This window comes from Anastrepha ludens, chromosome 4 (assembly GCF_028408465.1).
Source record: "Anastrepha ludens isolate Willacy chromosome 4, idAnaLude1.1, whole genome shotgun sequence".
NCBI lineage: Eukaryota > Metazoa > Arthropoda > Insecta > Diptera > Tephritidae > Anastrepha > Anastrepha ludens.
In genome coordinates, this window is record NC_071500.1 from 69219977 (window position 1) to 69242166 (window position 22190).

Genomic DNA, 22190 nt, shown 5'->3' on the forward strand with positions numbered 1-22190 from the left:
CTTACTTTTGCATTGAAATCAAACTTTTTAAGATATTTACAGAGTAAAAAACGTTTTAGAAAAAAATATACAAATTTTTGATTTGAGAAATGTATAAGAAAACAGTTTTTGAACATCTTCTTTACAAATTTCTTGAACCTAATGTACACATTTATCTAAAAAATTTATGACATTAGAGAAAACGACACTTCCATAGAAATGAAATATTTTCGCATTAGAATAAAAATTCCCAATTTCAAAAGTGGCCAACACCAAATCGAGTTTCGTGATAACTTTAGCCGATTATCGTTACTATCTTTAGTTCAATCTATCAGCTTTTCCGGAGCTTTTCCGACTACTTCAGGCCCGGCATTAGACGCTCTGATTAGTCTACTACCACTTCATGCTTTCATCCAAGGAGAGGCCTTCAAGGCCAACTGCAGGCTGAAACACAATGGGAACTGTTACGGCCCCTGTCCGGCACTGGAAAACAGAGAAGGCATGAACTTCGATCCAACGATTCTCTCCATGCCCCTTGACTCCATGCCATCAAGAGTCGTACTTGAAAAGAGATACAGTGTAGTGCTGCCAGAAGCTGAGTTGTGGTCAAACTGTGAAAATGATGGCTCCAGGTCCGAGCACGGTTCCGGCTCTGGTGTCTACGTGGAATCCAGCAGGACAAAACTGCACTGTGCTCTTGAAATGCATGCAAGGAGGAGGTGTATGCTGTTCAAGAAACGATGAACTTTGTTGTGGAAAACAGATGGAGAGGCAGATCTATATGTGTCTGCAGCGACAGCCAAGCTGCGCTCAAGGCCTTAGACAACCCTCCAACCCCATCAGGGGTAGGTATGATAAGATGGGTCCCACGACGATTCCATGACAGTCGGTTCTACGTTACCGAAACGACCCGGATTTATATCCGGCCAAGGACTGTAACTCGAGCAGCATTCCCCGAATGTAAATATGGAGAATGTTTATGCTGCCACAACAACAACAACAACAACATGGGTCCCGGGACACGTGGGAATCGTAGCTAACGAGACCTCTGACTCCTTAGCTAGGATCAGCTCTGAGGCCAACTTCTTTGGCCCAGAGCCCGTTTAGCCACTCCCTTCTGCAGCCATCAAACCTACGGTTAGCAAATCGGTTACAACAACCCACAAGCAAGCTTGGTAGGCTGAGAAAGGCTGCAGATGGACTAAACTGATGTTACCTGTCATGTCCGATTGACTGTCGCAAATCCTCCTGTCGTTAAGCAGAAGGAAATGGAGATTGGACTGATGTCGGGCCACTTTCTGTTGGCAAAGCACATGGAAAAGGTAGGCATCTCAGACAGTATACTCTACCCAGCTTGTGAAGAGGAGGACGAATCCCTGTGCGTCTGCCCCACCTTCACTTGAATCAGGTTTGAGATCTTTGGCACTGATGTGTTAAGAAGCGACCACCTCGGCTCCTTGGCTCCACAAGATCTACTCAGATTTCTTCGGAGATCGGGTAGATGTAAAGAAAATTAAAACGGAATCCAAGTGTAGTGCAATGGACTTAATTAATGTCTGAGTGCTGCACTTGCTACTTGTCCTGACAAAAAACAAAAATAATAATCCTGCCAAAATTAAGATTTGTGCGCATTTATGAAAAATTCAGTTCGGCGCTTCCTTACTTGTTATAATTTAGATTCTTATTTATTACTTATGTATATATTAACACCGAATACAAAATTACAATTTTAATCTATCGACGCCAAATCGCAAACTTCCCAGTCAAATAAAGTAAAATCTCCCTCCAAAGCTCTCAAATCGTTATTATAATTTTAGCCGCTGCTATAGTTGCATGTGATCCAAAGGGCGGGGTCCAGACTTTACTTCGACCATGAAACGTCGTGATAAGACAAGTTTTATGGAAAATCCGTTGCTTCAAAACATTAAATGGCACATCTCGTTGTAGGTTCTGCATTAAAAAAACATATAGAAATAATCAGTTCCTCGGGGACGTCGAAAAACTGGTTATGCTGAATATTTTTGGACACTTTAAAAGTTATTTCTTAGGTTACAAGTTATTCCTTTTACAAACTTTTCCGCTGATTCACTATCTATAAAACTCAAAGCAGTAAGTGGTGTACCTTTCTTAGAAAGGCGCACAAGAGAAATAAATAAAAACCATTTAAAACGTCCTCGCAAAAGCATAATGAGTAGTCAGCAAATTTAGTAAAGAACTCACTCAATTCGAATACTTGCAAAAGCCATGATATGTCATACAAGCACATTACAAAACGCCAACAAGAACAACAGAAACAGCAGAAGAAAGCGAAAAGACGGAAACAGTCAGCAACAACAGAAATAAATAAAAAAATCTGTTGAAAAGGAAAATGCTTAGAGTGGATGTAAGAAACTTAGAGGTATGAAGGCAGTAGACACTAGATTTAGAGCAGCGAACGTGCAACACAGCAAAGAAGATGCAACAAACACACCATCAGCAGAAAAAGAACGTCCATAAAATTAAGTTTAATGGTTTGAGTGATTGACTTCATTTGATGCTATTGTCCTAAGGATATTTTCTCAAGTGGACATGGTATGCGATATTTTTTTATGTAGAGCAGCAACAATCTTCGTTACCGTGCTTAGCTTCCTTTAGAGCCTTACATTCGGTTCGTCGCTGCGTTTTCTTTTCCATACAATTTTTTTTGGTACTCAAGTCTTTTTGATTTAATTTTTATTTCAGTACTTTTTACAACGGTTTATTTACTTTTTTTTAGTTTGTTGCGTCATTATAGTCATTTGCCGTTACAGTCAGCTTTTGATACCAACAACATTTCACCACCAGTTAAGCTGCCAGTGGAAAAAAAAATCATTAGCAGCAGTACACCTGCCACAATTTGTGGTAAAATCGTTGTATTGCAAGGAAACGGCATTGGTTGACTTGGCTGCTGGTTTATTTGTCTGCGTCGTCATGTTGCAGTGATTTTATTCTCTGCCACAGGAAATGCGGTAAAAAGAAGTGTAACGAAGAAAACATTCTTAAGAAGCAGCTGAAAAAGTTGTGAAGCATAATTGAAAAAATGAAAATATTCATAAAACTGTGAAGGCAAACGCTGACATGACGCATAAAAAATGTGATAAATGCGGTATAAGTTTTCGTTTGCTCACCACAAATACGTGCAAATGGAAGTCATTACGGTAAAAATAAAAAGTGAAAAGCGAAAATTAGGGAAAATCACATAACGAATCAAGCGATTTTTGGTAGACTGATTGCAGATGACCAAAAAATAATTTGTGGTTGCGCAGGTTGATGAATTTCAGTAGTCATATGTACAGAAACGGACGCCATAGCCCAAGGAGTTGTCCCAAATAATAAGAGATGGTTTGGATATAAATCAGTGCTTTCCACGTCTACAAGTTTGCATGTATAAGTTTTGCTCCAGCTAAAAAACACCTTGCATTGGTTCATATTTCTGTGACTGTATGTGAATAAATATTCAAATCGGAAGGGTGAACTTGGAGACTACCTGCATGAATGGGTATAATATTATTTATTATATAATTACCTCTAAAACTATGTATACCTGCATGAGAAATTTTTTCATTGCATAGCAAAATAAAGAAGTAAACTGAAATCCGCTGAACAGTTCCAACACCTCGTACATATAGCATTTACAGATTAATTTTTTGTAATTTCTTTTTCTTGTGCAAGTCAACAAAAAATTTTTAAATTACTCTAAAATAAACAAGGCTGAGCTAAAATAGAAATCGCAACAGCTTTTTTCTAATAACTTCGAGTTTATTTATTCAAAATAGTCCCCTCTGGCCCCGATAAGCTGTTTTGCGCGATCTAAAAGCTTTTCAAGAGTGTTTCAGGTCATTGATCGGAATGGCCTTCAGGGTGTCGGTACAAGCCCATTTCCTTTCATGGCCGAATGCAGTTTTCCGAATAGGTAGAAGTCACAGGGAGCCATATCAGGCGAATACGGTGAGTGAGTGGTTGCTCGTCTGGGGCCTTCCATTCGGCACTTTGACGCTAAGTTTCAGGTTCATGTTGGAAACACCACGTTTCATCATTGTTGCAATGTTGTAAAGGAAGTTCTCGTCTTTTCTCGCCTCTTTAATGAGGTCTTTCGAATGTTGAATTCTGAGCAATTTTTTGTCCTCAGTTAACTTGTGCGGAATGAAACGTGCACATACCTTTCGTAAGCCCAAATGATCAATTAAAATGCGATAAATCGATGGTTTGGATTATGATTTTAGAGCGTTACAACTTGTGAATACCCCACATATACACACTATATATACATAATTGCCGCTTACACCCTTTATTCCCTGTTTGGCCGGAACCGGAATCGGAACTTATATAAGTAGTTTTATGGCGCTTCCGAACGGCGGATAGTTTTTTAAGGAACTTTTTCCTGGCAGAAGTAGACTCAGAGATTTGTCATTCAATCCCGATGGACGATCACTATTAAAAAAGATTGAAGTACATTCAAACCCATCCGCACGGTGGCCGCTAATGTGCCCAGGGTGTTGAAAAAGAAATGTGTGCAAAATATTTAATCCTAGAAAGGAAAACCCCATTAGAAGCAAGCCTCGCCAATTTTACGACTATTAACTTTCATACTTGTTTAAATGAAATTATATTCTCTTTCAAAGTTCCAAGTAAGCAATTTTATTTTACACTTCTTTTTAATTATTAGGCTTGAAAGAAATTCAAAAAATTTAGAAATTTTTAGTACAGTTATTGCGCAATGTTCAGTTATTGCAATATAACTGCTTTCGTAAAATTTACCAGTTCTACCTTTCTAGCGTTAAAAAGTATGACCAAAAGAAAGAAAAAACTTGGATGTGGAAACTAAAAGTTTTTAAGATATGGCCAAATTTTCTTTTCTGAAATTTATATGTACATGCAATCATCTCTTTATTTATTATACAATAACATTACAAATAAAAAAATAAAGCAAAAAGCCAAAAAACAAGGCTCCACAGGATGTTCAAAGTGCCCTCATTTCATTTCCAGCCAGATGCTCTCAGTGAATCCGAATTGTTGGCAATTTTTATTAATTCGCAGCTGCAGCCATGTTAAAGAGAAAGTATTTTTTTTTTCAGGATAAGCTGAAATTTGAGTATAATTTCATAAAAAGCGAAAAAAATTGAAAAATAGTGCGAAAATATGTGCAAAACTTTATTTTCCATCGAGTGGCTACTTTTATAGTGTGCCGACTTCGTGAAGGCCTTTGCAGTCGGAAAACTACAAGAACGCCACGAAGTGTACACGAATCTTCAATTCCGTACTTCTGAGGTCACGAATATCGTGAGTTGACAGCGTGAGGCGGCAACTATCGAATTGCAATGGATAGCAAAAGAAAATGAGAATGCTTATCATCGTGTAAAACACCACTTAAATTTTAATGCATCCGGTTGCTTTTCCAAATGAATCGAAAACTTTTCTGTAAAAATGTGCAGACACAACTCAATTAGAACCATTGGCTGTTGGGGTCGTTGGGCTTCATATATTTTCCGAAGTTCTAAATGAACTTTTTAACCATCCTTATACGCTTCTACTAGACAACATTCAAAGTGGTTGCCCATCCTCGGAAGATACTTCAGCTCCTGAAGTTAGACCATGCGTTTTCATTTGAATGAAATACCCAGCGAAACATTGGATATCTTAGCAGAAAATCTTTTGGTGGTATAGCGAGACAAAAAATGTTTACGGGAAAGTAGAAAACGAACCAGGCGGTCTATCGTGGCGTTGACAATTAACTAGTAGACTTAGTTTGTACGTCCGTCTATGGGTATCTGACTGCCTCAGAAATGGATGTATAAATAGCACTACAACCTTAAAAACTTCAATGAAAAGTTTTATTGACGGTTTTTGTTCTTATTTTTTTCAGCAATGTAAATTTTCTATTGTATGGTATTTAATCTAACTCTTTCTTCAGATGTGTTCATAAATCGATGGGAGGTCACTTCTATCACCCCCGTTTTTAAATCGGGTAGAAGGAGTGCAATACGCAAAAAGAGACCAGTACCTAAATTAATAAGTAGTTCAAGAAAGGATTACCTTCGTTACAAAACCTGTTTTAGAGCCGCACCACTACTGAAATTTTGACAAATATTCGTACATTAAAAGAAATATGATATACAGCAGCTACACCTTTCAGCCTTATATAATATTTTGCATTGGTCTTGCCACAATCGTTGCCTAAATTTTCTTTGAATTTTCTTTTAGCTGCAGGAAATTGTACCTGTAGTAATTAAAATTGCATAGCAAACAAGGAAATTCCAATTAAAATTGTGTATTTTGATTTCCCTCAATATTTTGTGATTATTGTGCGTGTTTATTTATGATATACAGACATGCAGTACGTCCTTCATTCGCTACTCACTACGTTTGCCCTCGACAGGCAATGGTAAACTCGGTCTTGAGCAAGTTTTTCATAATAGCCATCTTCCTTTCGGAGAAATAGGATACTCATTTGTGATGAAACCATGAAGACACATACATTCACTTCCAGGAAAAGCTTGGCCTAAACACCTTTCAAGGATGTATTCGCCAGTCTATTATTATTATTGCATATTTAATTTTTATTTTGGTTCGTATTGAAATGGGAGTATCTATGGATATGCTATGTTGTACATACAATTGTGAACAGGAAAATAGCAGCACAAAAAATATATCTTTTTAATTTTAAATTAGTTTTAAATAAACATTTTTTCTAAAAAATTGTGCCCAAGTTTATAAAAAAAATTAAGGAAAAACTGAATTGAACAAGTTTGCAGATACAAATTTGAAGATATTACGTATGCAACTAAGTTCCCGCTGTTTGTCAATAGAAGCCGCCAGCAGTGTCTGCTAGTCAATTCTAACACAACCTAAACGTCATAAACCAAGTTTAGACATATGGTAAAAAAACTGATTCGACACATTAGTGATTTTGTTTTGGTATCATATAACGTGTGATTTTGTAGCTATTATCTTTTTAAACAGTTGGTTTAAACAGCTGACGCACGTTTCGTGTCACTGTCAAACATCTTCAGTTTGGTCTATAATTTAACCATGAATCGTCTTACAAACTAACAACGCTTGCAAATCATTGAATTTTATTATAAAAATGCGTGTTCTGTTAAGAAAGTTTATCGCGCGCTTCTTCCATTTTATGGTCAGTTTAATCGACCCACTGAAGCGGCTATTCGAGCTATTGTGACTAAATTTAGAACCTTCGCAGCAATTGGGCCTCTGTTACTCAACAACGTGGAAAATTTTGCGAAAGAATTTAGGAGTGAAGCCTTTCAAAATACAGCCGGTGCAAGAATTAAAGCCAAACGACCTACCGCAATGCAGAATTTTTGGTCAATGGGCTCTTGGAAAGTTGGCCAAAGATCGAATTTTTTAATGGAAAAATTGTGTTCAGCTCCGAAGCTCATTTTTGGATCAATGGGTACGTAAATAAGCAGAATTGTCGATTTTGGAGTGAAGATCAGCCAGAAGAATTGCAAGAGCTACCAATGTATCCAGAAAAGGTCACAGTTTGATGCGGTTTATGAGCTGGAGGTATCATTGGACCGTACTTCTTCAAAGATGCTGCGAATCACAACGTAACTGTGAATGGTGAGCGCTACCGTGAAATGATATCCAACTTTTGTTTGCCCAAAATGCAAGAGCATGACTTGCACGACATGTGGTTTCAGCAAGACGGTGCCACATGCCACACAGCACGCGTAACAATGGACTTGTTGAGAGGCGAGTTCGGTGAACATTTTATTTCACGTTCGGGACCTGTCAATTGGCCACCCAGATCGTGCGATATAACGCCTTTAGATTATTTTTTGTGGGGCTATGTTAAAGCTCATGTCTATTCAGACAAGTCTGCTTCAATTAACGCATTGGAAGACAACATTAAATCATTTATATGTGAGATACCGGCCGAAACATTGGAAAGAGTATGGCAAAATTGGACTAAGCGGATGGACCATTTGAAGCGCAGTCGGGCAACATTTGCACGAAATAATCTTCAAACAATAAATTATATGGACTGTCTGATTTAAATAAAAATTACATGCATTTTTCTGAATTTTACGTGTATTTTTTTGAAAAACTTTCCTTCAGCTCTTAAAAAATCACCCTATACTTTTGGCTTTGTGAAAATATCTGATTTTGTGCCGAATAATCGTTATTTGCGGGAAGTATTGATTTTCCTCATTCATTCGAAAAAAATGGCGGCTGAAGCGCATCAAGAGCTACAAAAAGTTTACGGAGATGCTGCTTTAAGTGAAACAACGTGGTGGGATTGGTTCCGTCACTTCAAAGACGGACGATCGTCCGCGTGAAGAAAGACCAAAAACCTTCGAAGACTCTAAATTAGAGACATTGCTCAATGAGGATCCGTGTCAAGCGCAAGAAGAGATTGCTTCAGTATTAGGAGTTACCCGCCAATTCATTTCCAAGCGATTGCATGATTTGGGAATGATTTAGGAACAGGGGACTTGGGTTCCTTATGAGTTAAAACCAAGGGATGTTGAACGTCGTTTTTTCGCCTGTGAACAACTGCTCCAGCGGCAAAAAAGAAACGGTTTTCTTCATCCCATCGTGACGGGTGATAAAAAATGGATTTATTACAGCAATCCAAAGAAAAGAAAGTCATGGGGACTGCCTGGTCATGCTTCTACGTCGTCGGCTAGGCCAAATATTTACGCTGCGAAGGTTATGCTATGTATTTGGTGGGATCAAGTTGGTGTTATTTATTAGGAACTGTGAAAACCAAGCGAAATCATTACTGGGGATCGGTATCAACTTCAATTGATGCGGTTGAGCCGAGCACTGTGCGAGAGGCATGAAAAAGTGATTCTACAGCATGACAACGCTCGGCTTCACGTGGCCAAACTCGTTAAAACCTACCTGGAAACACTGAAATGGGAAATCCTACCCCACCCGCCATATTCTCCATATATTGCGCCATCCAATTATCACCTGTTCCGATCGATGGCACATAGTCTAGTTGACCAGCAGTTCCGCTCATATGAAGACATCAAAAAATGGCTTGATCCGTGGATAGCCTCAAAAGGTGAACAGTTTTACCGCGACGGTATACGAGACCTACCAGAAAGATTGGAAAAAGTAATAGCCAGCGATGGGCAATAGGGCAATACTTTCAATGATTCACTTGTAACTTTTTTTTTTTTTTCAGAAAAAAGTTGTATTTTCATCAAAAAACAGCGAGAACTTAGTTGCGAATAATAATAATGTTTAGTTGAATTTTCAAAATTTCCTATTACGTCAGCATAATGGTGGGGTATTGAGTACCCCAATCGCTCCTTCGGAATCTTCAGTTACGCATCTTTCATAATTTCCAAAGTTGTTCATTATTACATGGCCTTCTGCCTCGTGTATTTAGGATCATTATGCTGCTGGTAGACTCATTTTATTGGCATTTTCCCTCTGTAATACGGCACATAAATTTCTGCGTTATTTCCATATAAATATTGGTGTGCATTCGTGTATTTTTGGTATTGAAATTTTCTTTTGTAGGATTTATAGGGGAAAAATAAATGAGTTCAAAATTATTTTTATTATTTTTTAAGGGTTCTACTATTTTCATGTTCTCAGCTGTACATGCTTACTTACATATGATATGTAGATACATAATTGTACATACGTATATGAATAATTGAAATTTCCTTTATAATACTTCATGACGCATTAAAGCTGTCAATTACCTTGAAAATCATGTTTTAAATTTAAATTTGAAATTTCCTTTAGGAATTTCAAGAGAGTAAAGAGCTAAAAAGAATCATTCAATGAACGCATAAAATATTAAGTCTCGATATACTGTCGTAGAATTCAAAATAATTGTTGCTGAAATGCGAAAACGATTTCCAAACTTTTTAATTATGGAAAAAAGTTTATAGGCAACTTACGTCTTCAGTCAAAACTCAGGTTAAAGCCTTAGTGCAACTTTATAAGCATTATTATAAATCAAAATTGGAAATTGGTTTATAATTTCATGACTAAAACAAATTATTGTAGTTTTGTATAGTAAGATTAGGTCATCAAGGTCACCTTAGTATCACTCATCAGCAGTGGATATGTTAGGTCATCTGCTAATATGTTTAGGACAGCCGCTGATGAGTGATAGTAAGGAAACTCCCACTGAAAGAAGTTGGCGGACTACCAGACTACTGCAGTATTCTTCAAGCCGATGTATTATGTACATACATCAGCATGGTGTCTTAACAGATGATTATGATGGATCTCATTCCATCTAAACTCGCCTTCTTTATAGACATTCAGCCTACGATCAAAGTTATTCGGTTGGTAACGACTAATATAGACCTTACGAGAGCAATATCGAATTTGCCACTGTATTGGCCGTCAAAAGATTGGAATGGTTTAAGGTCTGGAATCGAACTGGGGAACTTTTTTGGATACCGGAATTGGCCTTTGTGGCCGTCATGTGAACTATTTTTAAGAGCCCAACTTAATGAAATATGGATTTTAATTTAGGCCAAGATAGTATTAATAGGATTTCTAGAGAACCTACTATGCGAAGAACAAGTAGTTCTGTAGCATCTGTAGGTTTATGTCGCAGGTGAGTTAAACCTGAAATTAGCACCATAACGTAGATATTTGTTAGCAGACATACCTAGTTTAGTTCATAAAGTTCAAATGGTAGAAGCTTTTGAAACTATAATTAACAGGAAAAATTTAGGGTTCTATTTGACATTCCAGCAAAGAACATCTTTTGTTAATATGGTTTAATATTGAGAATCCATGAAATAGTCATTTAAAAGTTGAATATGAAATTCGGGCCACTACAATAGCTATTAAACTATGTACTTTCGACTTTCATTACACTCCAATAGAAAAATACGAACAGATGCATGTATATGGATTCGTATACGTACGTAGACAATCGGATGCACATTTGATGCGAGGTCTGCTATTTATATTTCTGACCTAACAATGGAGAAATCAGCACTGGTGGTTGAAAACAACTTAATTGTTTTTCAAAATATTTTCTTCAATATAATTAATAATTTTCTATGAACAAATTTTGAAAGCATTTTGTTCAGTCGTTTTTCAAGGTCTTTTTTAAACTTTGTGGGAGCCATCGCGAGCAAACCGTTTCTAATACAAAGTGGTCATGCCAACGCTTATAGATGCTCGCCATGCAAATGCTCGAGGATGTCTCAATTCCACGTTAGGTGACATGGTGATTGTGCTCAATCAGGCCCATCGATGCTGTGGGCTTTTTCTGGATCAACAACTGGTTTACAGCGACCTTCCGGAAATTCATGAGTGAAAAAGCCCATTCCAGCAGTTGTTATGGTTCTGAATGATGGTGTTTGCGCGCCGTATAATTAGAGATGAATTTTTAAAGCTACCGTAAATAAGGCGAATATGGCTTACACAACAAAGGTTCCTGTGCGAAAAAGTGGCGTTTATGTTAATATATGTCAAACTTTGCAATGAAAACGTCAAGTGGCGGCTGATAACACCAGAAGTGACCAAGGACAGTAATATAAATAGCAACCCTCGCAATGCATGTAAGCATATGAAATATAAACACACACGTATGAAATATTATTAAATAGTAAATATGTTGGTGTTAGTGTATGAAGTGCAATGCTCCTTTAAAATGTCATTCGTGGCATACTCTACTCTCAATGTGGCTTTGTGCTACTGAGCTACAGCTGCATATATGCTTTAGAGATGTACTTGTTGTTTTTGTTGGCGATATTGTTTTTCGGATTTATTATGAACACTGATATCCTTGATGTTATTGTTGTTGCTGCTGTTATTGTACACTTTTATTCATACGTCCTCCACTTAAGTGGTTTGCTTGGTATTCCATACTTGACGAAGAGTGCACGTGAAATGTGTATGAAAATATACTTATGTACAAATGTATAATACATATAAGTACATATACACGGATGCATATGGATTTTACTCAGTTACACATACATATGTACATACATATATGTGGTATGCATGTATAAGTAAATACGTCTGTATTATCGACTAAAGGCGAAGCGAGTGCGAAAAATCCAAAATATCACAATAAAACACGTACGATAGCTTCGATTCAAATGAGATGCATATACCCACTCAAATGCACATAATTATAAATCTACATATCCACATACATATGTATGCATTTCTGTTTATAAACATGTAAGTCCCAATATATGCGTATGCACATCCAATCGCAGCAGAATCAGAATATGTGTGATATAGAACCCGCTGGAACTTGCATTGCTCTGTATAAATTGCAAAGGAAAAGGAATCAGGATAATTCACGCAACTTTATGCCAAATCATGTCGGTTACAGTGTTCATATTATGACTTTGTGCGTGTAAAAATATCAAAATGGTAACACAAAAACTCAACTTTTTCCTTTTTTTTTGGGCATTATAAGTGCCTAAATCAATGTGACTGGACATTACAATAATATTATTAGATTGAGTCAATGAAAGCCAATTCCATCATCTTCAAGTAATTTTTCATTGCCTCTATTCTTCATCATCGCCGGAACCAAGTCAAAACAGGGGAACATTTTTCCAAAAAATTTACGATCATTTCGATGTACTCGTATCATCTGTTTTCAGATTCCTCCAATATAAAGAGTAGTAGCAATGAAGAGGAATTAAATGGAAAATTAAAAAAAAATGAATGAATCAAAATTGGAAAAATGTTTAAATTTAACTTGGACTTACACGAGACAATGCTCTGAAGACAATTGGAAAACCGTATTAGCTATCAAAAACGAGAAAAAATGAATGTGTAACCCAGACTCACATATAGTAAACGCACTTTTCAGCAACCGCCACTGGCGTTGTTTCGTACCAATTATTTGCTCTGACTTCGATTATCCCTGCTACTACGTTAGGGTCTTTTGATGACCCAAATTGCATATAACATCACCGCATTTCTAACTGGTGGAATATATTTGGAAGTTCTTACTACTCAGTGCATCAATTGTTGAAATATATTGAATTCAATTAGTTTTATCACCATTTTAGGCTTAGAAAATTTTTTATTGCAAGTGCTTACGCATATCATGTTCGGGTCATTTTATGACCCCTATCATATTTGTAAAACGAATAGTAAATATATAATGTAAAAAATTATAACTGTAAACGCATTCCAGCATTCACAACAGAGAGGTGTTCCAGACTTTGACTCTGCAACAGGGTCAATAATTTTTGGTCAATAATTTTTGTATTCAATAACAACGAAACCAAATACTTTCAGTTCGGTGCTAAATATTGTAGTGATCAGTTGCTATTGTAAATCTAAGTTTATAGACGATAGATTTTGATAAAACATGGAATCTAGACATACTGTAAGTATATATAATCTACATTTTTTTTCTAAATTCATACTAGTATTTATACGGTAAAATTCGTTGTTGTATTTACTTGGCCACAATGTCAGCGTGGACAAATGACTGAGCATGACATTGATGCATTCTTGAGTGACCTTGCAGACGATGCAAGTGATGATTGTGATGCTAATTTTGTACTTGAGGAAGACGAATGTTTATCTTCAGAACAATCCATTTCCAGTGGCTCAGAAGCCTTCATTTCATTGACCGTAACTAATAGCACAGAAGTTTTTGATAAAGATCGGATGATAAAGTGGACAACAATACCTCCTTTGCAATGTCTAAGTCGTGCAGCAAGTGAAAATATTCTTCACGGAAAACCTGGAGTGACTTCTTATGTTATTCATCGTATTTCAAAAACTCGTGATACTTTTGATGTATGCCTTACAGAAGCTATGAAAAGGGATATAATTCACTACAGCAATTTTCAAGGAAGTGCTGTTTTCGAAAATTTTCAAGCTATAGATGCTACTGAGTTCGATGCTTACCTGGGACTTCTTATACTTATTGGTATTTATTTACAATATATTTTTCCTATTATAATTGTTTAACGGACATATTATTCGTTTAGGAGTCTACCGGTCATTCGGTGAAAGTATTAACTCCCTGTGGAACGAGTTTCATGGACGTCCGTTTTTGAGAGCAATCATGTCTTTGGAGCGATTTAGCAATATTTCTCGTGTACTAGCATTTGACGATAGGCAAAGAAGAAGATCAGAACAAAGAGGAGATAAACTTGCTCCTATTCGCACATTTTATGACAATGGACTCAAAACTTGCAGCTGCTTTACGTTCCTAGTGCTAACATAACGATTGACGAACAGCTTATTCCGTTCCGAGGTAGATGTCCTTTCAAAGTATACATTCCAAGTAAACCTGGGGAATATGGCCTGAAAGCGTGGATAGCAGCGGATTCTGACACCGCATTTTGCTTACAGTTCCAAATATACTTGGGCAAAGTAGGAGACAACGCTGAAAGGAATCAAGGCGAACGGGTTGTTCTAGACTTAGCGTCTTCATACCGTGGACGAAATGTGACTACCGATAATTTTTTTACGAGTCATAACCTTGCATTAGAACTGCTAAAGCAGAAAATTATTATTGTTGGCACAGTAAGGAGCAACAAACGTTTTCTCGCGGTTCATGCAACATCAGAAGAATTGCGTAAGCTTCCAATACCCTCAAGTAAATTTTGTTTTCATGAAAAAGAAACTGTAGTTTTTAATGTGCCTAAAAAATACAGAATGATTTATTTGCTTAACACCTTTCACCATAATAGAAACTTTTGGAAGATCATCCAAAAAAAAATTCCGGAAATAATTGAATACTGCAACTCGACAAAAGGTGGAGTCGACACATTGGACCAAATGGTTCGTACATATTCGTGCAAAAGGAAAACTAATCGGTGGCCAGCTGCCCTGTTTTCTAATTTATTAGATATTTCTGCTCTAAACGCTTTTATAATATGGACCGAAATATATCCTGAATGGCAAAAAAATAAATTGCACAAAAGGCGTATATTTTTTTATTTTTTAGCTCAAGAACATATCAAGAGGTGTAGTCGGCTTCCTCGCGCAGAAGCCTCTGCATCATTGGTACGAAGAATTCTAGAAGAAGACAGTGCATCACCATCTACGAATTCGCCTTCTCCAAAACGGAAATACGCTAGTAAACGGAAAAGGTGCAAATTTTGCCCGTCGAAAAAGGAAAAAAGACCTTTACTGAGTGCATAACTTGCAAAAAACCTGTTTGTCCGTCACACCGACACACAACCACTCTAACGACGACATATTGCATTGATCACAAGCCTTAAAAATATTTTTGAACTGTACAAATTTGAATTTTCTCAATAAAAAAATGTGGGGTCAAAATAAGACCCGAACATAACATGTGTATTTTTTTTCTAACATAGTAGCAGGGTTATTTTAGCTTTACATCTGAGTGAAGCGTAGGTTGTAATAATATTTTAAAAACATCAAAATCTCCAAATTAAAATAGATTTTTCCGGATTGTGCACTCTTTTCTGATTATGAATTACAACATATCGTCACCGAATGAACCAGTTACGCGAAATCATTTGCCAAATTTACTTTCTTCGAAAAATCATAGCCAGTGACGAAGACAATGAGAAGGTTGTGAATGTATTAGTAAAAAGTGTGCATGTATTGCTTTTGGTTGCAAAAGTGCTCCATGTAAATGCCAAGTTAGGCTCAATCGAATTTTATATAGCCGGCGACCAGTTTCAGTCACATTAGAATGATGTCTGTAACTTGAATGTTGTTTGAAATATTAAATGAAATTGAATTTGCGTTGCTTTATGACGCCAAGTCTTTGTTCGAATATGCCAATTAGCTGAGCCTACTAAACTTTAAATTAAATCATTGAGTTTGATGTTGTTATTATATGGCTTTATAAAAAGTTCGGTGTGAAGAAAATGAAGAAAAAGTTTGCTTTGAAACGATTTTCTTCTTTATTTATAATATTATAGATATATTGAACTTCCCCAGTCAATATACAATACGATACACTTTTGATTGCAGCCCAACTTTGTGCACCAAAGAGACGGGCAACTTGCTAATTCTTGAACGTTTAAGGAGACAGCAGCTGTTGCTCCTTGCAGCATTAGCACAAAATGCAACTCAAAGATCGTTGTGTAAGCTGGTAAATGAAATTGAAATAAATTATGTTTATTATAGAATTTCCCATATTATATTGGGTTGGCAAATTGCGTATTTTTTTAATTGAACTAAATAATTTTATTCTATAATGGATTGCCCATTTTGATCAATGACCTTTTGCCATCTTTCAGGCAGATTCATAATCCAACGTTCATAAAACTTCTGGTTTTTATTAGCAAAAAACTGAATAAGGTACGATTTGATATCATCATTATTGTTGAAATTTTTACCATTCAAGGAGTTTTGTAAAGATCGAAACAAAAAGTAGTCAGCTGATGCAAGGTCAGGACTATATGGGGATGGGGCAAAACATCCCAACCAAGCTCTAATAATGTGTGTGGCTTTGCATTGTCATGATGTAATACAATACCTTTTCGATTTGTCAATTCGGGCCGCTTTTCTTCAACTGTTCAACTGCAGTGTTCAATTTCGTTGGTTGTTCAATGTAGACATCAGAATTGATCGTTCGGTTGGGTGGTAAGTGTTCAAAGTAGACAATTCCTTTGTAATCGCACCAAACTGATAACAAAACCTTCTTTTGATGAATATCTGCTTATGATGTTGTTTGTGTTGGTTCACCTGGCCTGCTCCACGATCTTTTCCGCTTGATATTGTTGTAAACAACCCATTTTTCATCGGCAGTTATCAGTCGTTTTAAAAATCGATTATTTTCATTACGTTTCTTTGGCAAATCGCAGCTACTAATGCGTTTCTTTCTCTTCTTGAGGAAGCCACGTATCGAGTTTTTAAACTTAGCCAAGTTGTTTTAAGAGATTTTCAATGCATGAATGTAATACATGAAGCTTCTCTGCAATCTAAAGTGTTGTATATACTGTGACGATCCGAATAGATTATTGCTTTGATTAGGGTGTCATCAAATTCAACTGGACGACTAGAGCATTTTTCATCCTTGAGTAAAAAACACCAGATCGAAATTTGGCAAACCAATTTTGACACTGCCGCTCTTTTACTGTCCTTCGTCACTATAAACAGCACATAGCTTTTTATAAGCTTGCGATGCGGCTTTCCCTTTTCGGAAATAAAAAAGCGAAATATGACGAAAATGTTCCTTTTGATTTTCCATTTTTCAATGAACGCCAAACGAATACTACGCAACCGATCAAGAAACTGTTTTCTACTGATTGACAACTGAATTGCCAACTATCAAATAACAAAATGTGTTTTACATTTTTACTACGTCTGCAAACCTTAAAAACAGTACAAGTTGTTTCTTTGGTATATATGTCTTCCTTTATCTAGATATACATATACATATACGAGGGCACTAATTTTACGCAATTTCGACCGAAATGTAATTTTTTTCTTACTTTTTGTTTTTTAATTAGGGTCATACGGAAGATGGGCGCATTTATTAATCGATTTCTGGCTAATTTTTTAAATTATTCTTATTTGAAGATAGTTGTGGTTATTGTACGCTTTTGCTAATTTTTAATAAAAAGCTTGACTGATAGTTATACAGCTCTGCTTTGGGCCATCTCAAGTGTGACTTCAACTACCCCATTCTACCCATATCCTTCTCGATTACGCTATGTTGTTAGTTAGTGCACTGTAACCTCTGATGTGGTCAGTGCAGCCAAGAGCCTATAATTGAAGGCTTCTAGTAAATTTTAACACTTTTTCCGGCCTTTCTTTCCATATCACGAATAGATTCAGAGTTACACCACCCAGGTTTTCGTCATGCGGGAGCTGCACATTTACAGGGGATGTTTCATCGCCTAGCTCCAAAGCCGACATATATTAGTTTCTAAGCAACTGCAATGCGAACAAAATTATGAAAGTGAAAGTAGTTTAGGTCAAGGTTTCCCACAAATTCGTGGTGTAGGACGCCTCTACAAATTTAAGACCGATTTCCAAGGGCAGGTATTTGTTCTGCTTAGCCTTTTCGTGCATAAATAAACTCTGACGTCTGGAGTTGGCATAATTCAAAAGTATGACAACTATCGATATCATAACTAGATTTGACAGCATAGAATGGCAAACTGGGTTAACATTCCTATTTATCAAGGTTTGGCAAGTCATCATAAATCGTTTAGCGAAAAATATAAATCTGTTCGCTAAGTTCATAGAGCCGATGATGGCTCTTATTTCCTTCAAAATGAGAAAGGAGCTGTCGTTAGGGTCAATGGTAAGCGCTATCGAGGCATGCTGACTGAATTCTTGTTCTAAAAATTAATCAGGACGACCCCAAATTCACTATAGGACCTCAAATTCACTATAGGAACTGCCTTTATACAATAAAAATCTTTGTTACTACATACTCCTACTGATATCAGGCGAGACAATTTTCTTCCATTCAAGTTTCTATTGTAAAAACTAAAACAATATTTTAAAGCTAACAAAATATGCCTGCGTGCGAAACCTGTTTTAGTTTGAGAAACACAAATTTATAAGCCAGATGTATCTCTAAAAAACGGAGCAAGTGCAATTTGTTCGAACTGTGTTTCTAGTAGAAACTCAATTTAAAAATTGGAAAATTGCTTACCTTCACTACAATTGTCTAAAAGTTTCATCGTAAGTATACATTTTCTCTTCTTGAAAATTTACACAACCGACTAAAAATATAAAAATTTGAAATACCAAACTGCACAAATTAATACACTGTACATCATATTGGTGTCATGTATTCAGTGAGGATAGGCTCACAAAGGACTTTCAATTGCAATCTGATACATTAATGTACCCAGAAATACACATACATACATACATCCATACAACCATTTGTAAATGCATTTACATGCTGCATGGCCGTGGTTCTTTGTATAAATAGCTCGTTTCTCTGTCTCGAAAGTGTTGTAAAAATACCCAGTAAAAAACCTAAGTAGTGCAGAAATTTCTTGCTCAGTACGTGCACTACGAATCTACTTATATTTCTATATTTTCGCACAAAAACTTTTGGCTATCAAAATTAATCACAATATAGATAGACCTTTGTGTCAATGTCGTGATGTTGTTGTTGTTGTAGTAGCATAAACATTCCCCATACTTAGATACGGGGAATGCTGCTGGAGTGACAGTCTTTGGCCGGATATGAATCCGGGTCGTTTCGGTAACGTAGAACCGACTGCCGTGTAAACGGTTTATTGATGATCGAAAACTTCGGTCATTTATTTAACATAAAAACCGGCTCTGTCGTATTCGGCCTAAGTCGACTTAATATATTTCAGAGACGTCAAAGAAAGAATTAATCCAAAATAATTAATTGTGAAATTCAGCATCAAAACGCATGCTTTGGTAGCGTCAGCCCTTTAGCATAAATTCCTCCCTATCGAGTGAAGTACCTCTCGCTTTTGTAAATACATAAATCTATCGCAGCCTCTCAGCGCTAAACTATCCCCCTCACTCATCGGGTCTAGAACCGTGTGACTTCTATTTATTCTCAAAAAGCAAATCTGAATTAAAATGAACCAGACTTTCTGCCCTGCTAAGCGCATCAGGTGAATCAAAATCTCGAATACCCAATTAAGGCGCCACAAAAGCGGTACTGAGGTAGTAATATTTTTCAATGTTGTTGGAGTATTAGAAGACTAATTTGCTTCATTTTGATTTTTCTAGTATCTGTTTCCCATCCCACCGAAAGGGATTTTTGAAACCAAACCATTTGAAACCAAACTTCAGCATAACTCCATTAAGGACTCTAAATTTGGGCTACTACAAGGTGGCGCAAAATCAATCATCGAATTTTGATTTTGAATAACTTTTTTACGAAATACAAACAAATTATTTTGAGTGATGAAAATCTTTATTTTTACTTTTACACACTCCATTGCTTGTACAAATTATAATTCTTCATTTTGTATATGGAAAATTGGAAGAAATAAAGAAGCAGAACTGCAATGAATATCCTTGGTTCATTGGCAGTGTCCTGGAGGCTAGTTGGGGAATGCCTTGCAACCTTGTGGGACAAAGATATCAGATCATAAAGAAATTGAAGAGAATTGTATGGCTGATCAATAGATCCAATGTGTATCACATCGAAAAATTTTGTCAAGCTGGGACTATAACTTGAAAAATTTAAGTATTTCTTATATTGATCTTATATAGATCGTCAACCGTGACGACTTTATTCTTTGCGTTCGAGCGCTGGAAGAGGTATAGTTAAGTTGTATTCAAACTTTAGACGCGATTTTCTCAAAACTATATTTTTCGAATTGGCGTACACGATAACTCGAAAAGTTATTGACCGATCTCCCTAAAATTTTGCGCACATCTTTTTTATGATATTACTGTCTATGTGAATTTACAAGTTTTCGAAAAATTTTCGAAAAAATAATTTTTTCGAAGCAAAAATATGAAAATTCGCCCCAAAATTCATTTTTTTTTGTAGAAGCATTTTATTTCATTTTTTTTAATTCATATAGAAATTATGACATTAATAAACAAAAAATGTTTGGTTTTTTGTATTCAGGTCACTGACGCCGATATTACAATGCCCGCCAATTGAGAAGCCCCGCTGCGACCTTCCTGGAAGAATTGAATGTACATCCGCCATTTTAAACGAAATGAATGAATAAAAAATGAAATAAAAAAAATTGTTTACATTATTTTAATGTATAAATAAACAGTATACCAATTTTGAAAAACATATATTGACTTTTTCATTTTAAATAATTTTAATGAAAATCAGGGAAAATATGGCCCCTTAATATATTTATAAAAAAATATATACTATTTTTAATGAATATCCTGTTTCTTCTACTGTTAAAAACGTTTTATTTACTTCTAGATTTATTCATATGTATACGAAAGAATGTTTTGTTCCAGGTAAATAAAAATGGAAAAAGAAAAAAACCAACAAGCCAAAATTTCATTTTATATTATTTAAAAAATAATAATTTATATAGTTTATGGCACGCACAGTAAAGGATCTTTTTCGGAATAACGATTTTGATTGTCCCGCTGAAAAAATAATAAGCTGATAGAGCATACAGTGGCCTAAATACTTAAGTTAATTTGAACTTTCAAAGCAGTTTCAAATGATTAAAACACCAAGTCGTTCTGAAACTAAGAGTTAAGCCTGCTTGCATTCATTTGTTTGCAAAAATGAAAGAAGCACACTTTTTGTTGTTTTATTTTTAAAGACTTTGTATGCGTTTGCATATGTGTGAGCGCGTAGATTACGTTAACGTGCGTGTGAGCCTTAAAATGAATTGAAAATAAGCCACAACAAAAATTCATAAGCTTCAGTTATTTCCTTCACAAACAACATTTCGTTATGTGGCAGGATATGCGCCAACAAATGCAGCCCTACAAGTATATAATTAGTATGTGCATGCATATGTGCCCGCAATGCTGCCATAAAACTCAATTTACACAAACCCCGCAAGGAAAACATATACATACACATTTGTACTTGTTTGATTGAATGTGTGGCATAGCCACCCTCGTACGTAAACCAAAGGCCACCCAAGTTCAAATATTTAATTTCAGCACCAAATAAGTAGGTAATCCATTTCCATGCTGTTTCGAAAAATAATGGGTCCATGATGCTACCACTAAAAAATGTACACCAGAAGGGTCTTACTTTGTGGATCATGGGCTTCTCAATAATAACGTCTGGGTTTTCCGATGCCCAGGTGGGACGTTTGTTAGCAAAAGTACCGATATAAAAACGCACCTCATGCAGAACTTATTTTTGGTACGTGTAAACAGCTTGGGCAACAGTGGCTCAAAAGGGTAATCGTGAGACTCATTGCTCAACATTAAAATTGAATTTCGAAATTTTATTAAATTTCGATAAAAGCGTATTCTTCATTTATCTAGAGTCTAATCTATTCATCCACAAAAATAAATTATAATTTATAAATATAATTATATTTACATTCAACATTTTTATGCTAGAAATATTGTTCTATTCAGTTTTCAGAGTTTCCTTCGGTTGATTCGTATTCCGGGTTTATTTCTTAATTTTCTGGACAACTCCTCCCAAACATGCTCGATTATATTGAGATCTGGTGGCTGAGCGGGTGTTAGTAATAGTTTAGGGAAGTTGTAGATGAATCATATCCTGGTAATTTTGGAACTGTGCTGCAGGTATTTTTCCTGATAGACAATCGAATTGTACAATATACCCAACCGTTCGACACTTTGGCAATATTAGCCTTAAGGATGTTCAGATATTGAAATTTATCCATATT

General features: G+C 36.1%; 1 protein-coding gene across 2 annotated transcripts in view; it reads right to left on the reverse strand.

Moving 5' to 3' along the window:
• LOC128859719 (methylcytosine dioxygenase TET-like) overlaps positions 1–22190 on the reverse strand; it is a 149239-nt gene that overhangs the window by 69948 nt on the left and 57101 nt on the right. The gene's annotated exons all lie outside the window — the stretch shown is intronic.